Source organism: Eschrichtius robustus, chromosome 5, assembly GCF_028021215.1.
Source record: "Eschrichtius robustus isolate mEscRob2 chromosome 5, mEscRob2.pri, whole genome shotgun sequence".
Taxonomy (NCBI): Eukaryota; Metazoa; Chordata; class Mammalia; order Artiodactyla; family Eschrichtiidae; genus Eschrichtius; species Eschrichtius robustus.
Genome location: NC_090828.1, coordinates 80,826,285 through 80,832,310, shown reverse-complemented (window position 1 = coordinate 80,832,310; position 6,026 = coordinate 80,826,285).

Genomic DNA, 6,026 nt, shown 5'->3' with positions numbered 1-6,026 from the left:
TTGCTCCACAGCATGTGGGATCTTCCCAGACCAGGGCTCGAACCCGTGTCCCCTGCATTGGCAGGCAGATTCTCAACCACTGCGCCACCAGGGAAGCCCTCATTGTAGTTTTGATTTGCATTTCTCTAATAATTAGTGATGTTGAGCATCTTTTCATGTGCCTTTTGGCCATTTGTATATCTTCTTTGGAGAAATGTCTATTTAGGTCTTCTGCCCATTTTTTGATTGGGTTGTTTGTTTTTTTGTTGTTGAGTTGTATGAGCTGTTTGTATATTTTGGAAATTATGCCCTTGTCGGTTGCATCATTTGCAAATATTTTCTCCCAGTCCATCAGCTGTCTTTTCGCTTTGCGTGTGGTTTCCTTTGCTATACAAAAACTTGTAAGTTTGATTAGGTCCCGTTTGTTTATTTTTGCTTTTATTTCTATTGCCTTAGGAGACTGACCTAAGAAAACACTGGTACGATTTATGTCAGAGAATGTTTTGCCTATGTTCTCTTCTAGGAGTTTTATGGTGTCCTGTCTTATATTTAAGTCTTAAAGCCATTTTGAGTTTATTTTTGTGTATGGTGTGAGGGTGTATTCTAACTTCATTGATTTACATGTGGCTGTCCAACTTTCCCAACACCACTTGCTGAAGAGACTTTTTCCCATTGTGTATTCGTGCCTCCTTTGTTGAGGATTAATTGACCGTAGGTGTGTGCGTTTATTTCTGGGCTCTCTATTCTGAGGAACAGTGGTTGGTTAAACTTGTAACTCAACGTTTGGTTCCTAGCCCTGCAGTATCAAGTTGGGAGTGAGTTAGAAATGCAGAATCTGAGGCCCCACTTCAGGTCCATGGAATCAGATCTGCATTTTAACAAAATGCGGGATTTGAGAGGCACTGGCAAGGGGATTAGGGGCTGGGGGACATAGCTTCAGGTGAAGGGTGGCCACTTCTTCAGCCTGGACTCCCGTGCACTGGTTGAACTTTCCTCTGTTCCCACTCCTCCTCCATCCTCTGCCTCTCCAACTCGCCCATGCAAGGTGACAACGACTCCCTGCCTCTCTCCTTACTCAGACTACTTCTGACATGCCTCCTACTGATGGCCTTTTCTCTTTCAGCTACTTTTTTTTTTCCTTTTTGGGAGTAAATTTTAGTAGTCCAAATTAATTTCTCCTCACTTCTTGGGATTTCCTACCCCCGGTCCTTGATGACTCCAATCTACATGAAACAAACCCTGGAGCTTGGGGGCAGGGATGGGATGTGGAGAACAGACACTATTTGGCTTTGCTGCATTTTCCTCAAAAACTGTGGGGAGGATGCTGGGCTATCAAAGAGGGGGGATGGAATTTTTGTTATTGTTGTTTATGCTCATATTGTGTTTTTAGCAGAAGAAATTTTTTAAATATCTGAAGGTTTCATTTAATGACATGATTTATCAATAGATTTTGAAAAGATTTTAACTTGGGGAGCTTTTAAAAGTGGCGTAATTGAATGCAGAGGTCAGTGAAAGATGAATTGATCTTATTAGAGGGCAGATTATCCAATAGGGGCTCACCTGGTTTAGAGAAAAGCTATAACTTAAACAGGAAGAGAGGAAAGAAATATAAAAAAGACGACCTTGGGAAAAAAATCCAGCAGGAATAAAACCTGAAAACTTTGCTTGTTCTTATTGTTAAGCTATGGCTCTTATGTTTCCAAAGAATGAATGAACCTGAAGCCTGGTACAACTCAATATGACCTTAGAGTCTGTCTTCTAACAACTCTAAGGCCATTTGAAGAACTCGGCCCCCAAATGGATTCGTTAGGCTGCCCTATGGCTTAGAGAAATGAGTTTCCATTTTGCAGACAGCCTTCCCTATTACTAAGCTCTAACTTTGATTCTCAGACACATTCTGCGGTGCATCACCTTCAAATAACCACCCTCAGTGTCAAAGACCTTCCTGTCTCCACTTGTTAAAGTGTTCCCTGAGCACTTTAGGCCTAGAGGCCAATCCAACCCCATCTGCCTCGCATAGTTCAGGGACACAGACATAACTCTGCAAGGCGCTTCTTACTGCAGGCGGGGAAGGACAGGTGGGAATGTTATGCTAATTTTAAATATTACTTATCTGAACCTTTTTATTCCCACAACCACAGAAAACCAGGCCCAAGCCTGGATTTGGATATAGAGTTACTCCAAAGAAGTGTACATTTATATTACTGGATAAGAACATTATTATAATATTGTAGCCCAGCTGACTCTGATGTTATCAGGTAATGGCAGAGATCCTGTTGGCCAGGTACAGGATAATAGCTTATTTTTGGACTAGAAATTGTTGGTACTTCAAAGAACTAATTAGTGAATTACCTCCAAAGCATGGAGAACCCCAGTATTTTGATATATCCCTATGGTATATGTGAAGCTTTCCAGTTGTGGTTCAGAAATTTTATTTTTATAGTAGTAAATTCCTTTTTCAAATGTAATTTTAGGTAGAACCTCAACATTTAGAATAGAAAGTAAACATGCTATTAAGGAAATAAGTGGGCCCAAACTGCTACCTAGCTGTATTAAGTGCCTCTAACCCCATGATATACTCTGAAGGACAATTATATCATCTGGGGGCTCCCTGGAATATAATTTGCAAACGGTCTAGATGAAAACCAGTTTTAATTTGGTGTTCTCAGTTTCCCTATTTTCTTAAGTTCTCCTGCTAGATCCATATCTTCTTGAATTCACAAGTTGCACTACACTCATAACAGTTGGGTTTCTTTTTGAGATTGGGAGACTCACACTTCTGAACGCCAAGCTTTTAATCTTGACCTTTTGAGTTAAAATCTTTCTAAAGTATATTGCATATTTCCTAGTGTCCTTAAACAGTGTGCTAAATGAATTTTAATCGTTTTTGGCTTGGAATCATCATTTTGGAAACTACAATATATACTATTATACTTGACAGTTAATACAATATAGTAGAAAGAGCACGGACTGTGTAGTCCATGGCATACAACCCACTGAACAGCTGTGTCCTTAAGCAAATAATGGAACCGATCTTAGTTACTTAAAAACAAAACTCATATATCAGAATGATACCTAATTTGCAGAGTTGAATGTAAAAGTTGAATAGAATAATGCCTGCCACATAGTAAGTACCAAATCATTTGTAAGGAGGGTATAGGGAGGAGTTGATAAGACTGCTAGCTGTACACCCAAATCCGTACTCCCCATTTAGAGACTGAATTTCCTGGCCCACAGATCTGCCAAATGAGAGGATTTACCATCACCATCACTCCAGGGCCTTCTCTGAGTGGAACCATGGTGCATTTCTAGCTTGTACCAATACAAAAAGCTGACCCATTTCTGTTGCAAGGGTTTTTCCTCCTCTGTTGGGTTGGGTATTGCAAACCTCTGAGGCCAGCAGTGTAAGGTGAGGGAGAGGCAGTAATACAACAGAGGGAGGTGATACAGAAAAAGGAAAACCTGCTCATCGACTTACTTTTGCTGTCCAGATCTGCACGGGCCCATCTAGCACATGTACCATTTCTATCTAACAATAAACTACTGGGCCACCTGTCTGACCCTGTGACTTGGGGAATCTGATGGAATCATTTAGTCTCGGATTACATAGTCACTCTGCTAGGCTAGGAGCGGCTTTGACAACAGGGAGTAGTTTTATGCCACATGAGGCCCAGCCTTGCGCTAGACTGCTAATCTCTGCTGTGACTCTTCTGTGAGGAATGGCATCCAATCACCATGGATACCTCTAGCACCAATATATCTGCTGAATCTTGTAGGCCAAGTGACAGGACCAATTGTACTGCAACTAAAAATCAAGTGCCCCAGTTCTTCAATCCCATGCTAAGAGTCTGCTTTTTAGAGTTATTTTTAGGTATCAACTGTCTCAGTGTAAGTTTTTCTGGAAAAACAGAGCCTGAGACAAAGGACTTGCATGCAAGTCATTAACTTTGGGAAGCAATCCCAAGGAACTGAGATCAGCGCCTGGGAAGAATGGAACTGGGAAGTAGGGAAAGCCAGTCTGTGGGTCATTCTCATGCTGCTCACACAGTGGGCGACTGGGCTCCATCTCGGCTTGGGACCTTCTGAGGGCGAACTGCAGTTTTGTCCACCCAAGCGTCAGAGGGGGCTACTTGTCCACTGACTTTGCCCGGTGGGTCAAGTGTGGCCTCCAGAAGTGATAAATCCAGGTTTGCTTTGCATAAGAATGGCCCAGTGAGCTCCTTTTGGTGATCGTGTGCAACACCAGAGAAGCCTGAGGGCAGAGAGGGATCCTCGTGATGCAACCGAGCAAGGGGTTTTCAGGTTACCTCTGCCTGAAGCCAGCGCTGCACCCACTAGAGTAAAAAGGCAGAAAGATGTACCTGAGGCAGGTAAGCTGTTTTCTCTAAACAAAATGGCTGCAGCAGCCATGCTTTTTCAGTAATAATTATAAAGTAATTACTATCGCTTTTGTACTTTGTGTAACTATTACTTTGTTGTTATTAGCTATCATTTCTTACTGCCATTCATGTGCTTTTCTGTGGCACTGTTTCAAACTCTCACTAACCTGTTTCACTTCTACCATGAGCTTGAAAACCAATTGCTTTGCATGGTTGGTTAGGATTTTGCATAAATTAAAAGTAAATAGGCCCTGAGTGGAAGCCTGAGATAATTTTTTTTCATTTTTAATTTTTACTTTTGGCTGCTTTGGGTCTTCGTTGCTGCATGCAGGCTTTCTCTAGTTGTGGCAAGCCGGGGCTACTCTTTGTTGCGGTGCGCAGACTTATTGTGGTGGCTTCTCTTGCTGTGGAACATGGGCTCTAGGTGTGCAGGTTCAGTAGTAGCGGCTCGCGGGCTCTAGAACACAGGCTCAGTAGTTGTGGCTCACAGGTTTAGTTGCTCCGCGGCATGTGGGATCTTCCCGGACCAGGGATCTATCCCGTGTCCCTTGCGTTGGCAGGCAGATTCTTAACTACTGCGCCACCAGGGAAGTTCCCTGAAATAATTTTTAAAAAGCACATGAGGATGCTAAACTAAACTTACCATGGTAATTATTTCACTATATATGTAAGTCAGACCATTATGCTGTACATCTTAAATTTATACAGTGAGGTATGTCAATTACATCCCAATAAAACCGGAAAAAAAATCTAAGAAATTTATAGATGCACATGATGTTATGACTTTTGATATGTCTATTTAACCTACATAATGGCCCTTTATTTCCTCTTAAATTTCTCATTCTCGTGTTCTAGTTGGGTGAAATCGTCAGAGACCCAAATTATAAGCTAACATGGGCTATTGTTTTGATTTAACATGGGCTGTTATCATGATCACATAGTATAATTTATTATTACTATTATTCTTTTTATTTTGTAATGAGGTAAAAATTTTAAAACTATGTCATATTATAGTGTTTTGCTAATTATTATAGCTTTATTTTGTTATTCGAGTTATATCCAGTACACACGTATGAAATTTGTACCAAATTAGTACAAATTAGTACCAATTGATTTTAGTTCAGGTTCATTAAATTAAAAAAAAATAAAGAACTGTTAAGCCATGCATAATAAGATAATATATTATAAACAGAACTCCCAGTACAGAATTCCTGATCTGTGTTCCCAGCAAAGAAAGATATTTATTTTGAAAATGAAGGATTTAAATCAAATATCTGCTTCCTCCAAAATGTTTTACAAAAAAGTAGTAGGGACAAAAATAATAATGGGGGAAAAGAAATAAATTCAACTTCAAATGGCTTTTATCTTTGGTACAGACTCTATTAGTTCAAATTAAGCAAAGATTAAAGTGCAAATATTGATTTTGGTGTCAGCTGGATTTCCAGGGTCTTTGAAATGTTTAGAAAACAGTCTGCACATTTCATTTCCTTTTTTTTTATTTGGACAGCACACTGTTGCCAGCATTTCTTTGATTTGCACATCTGGAATCACTAAAACATACAGCTGGGAAGAACTGCCAGTGATATTTTGTTTTCTTAACTAGAATTAGAACCTTGGCCTTACCAAAGGGTAATTATCTGGGCAAGTTAAGGATGAAATCTTGAGTGA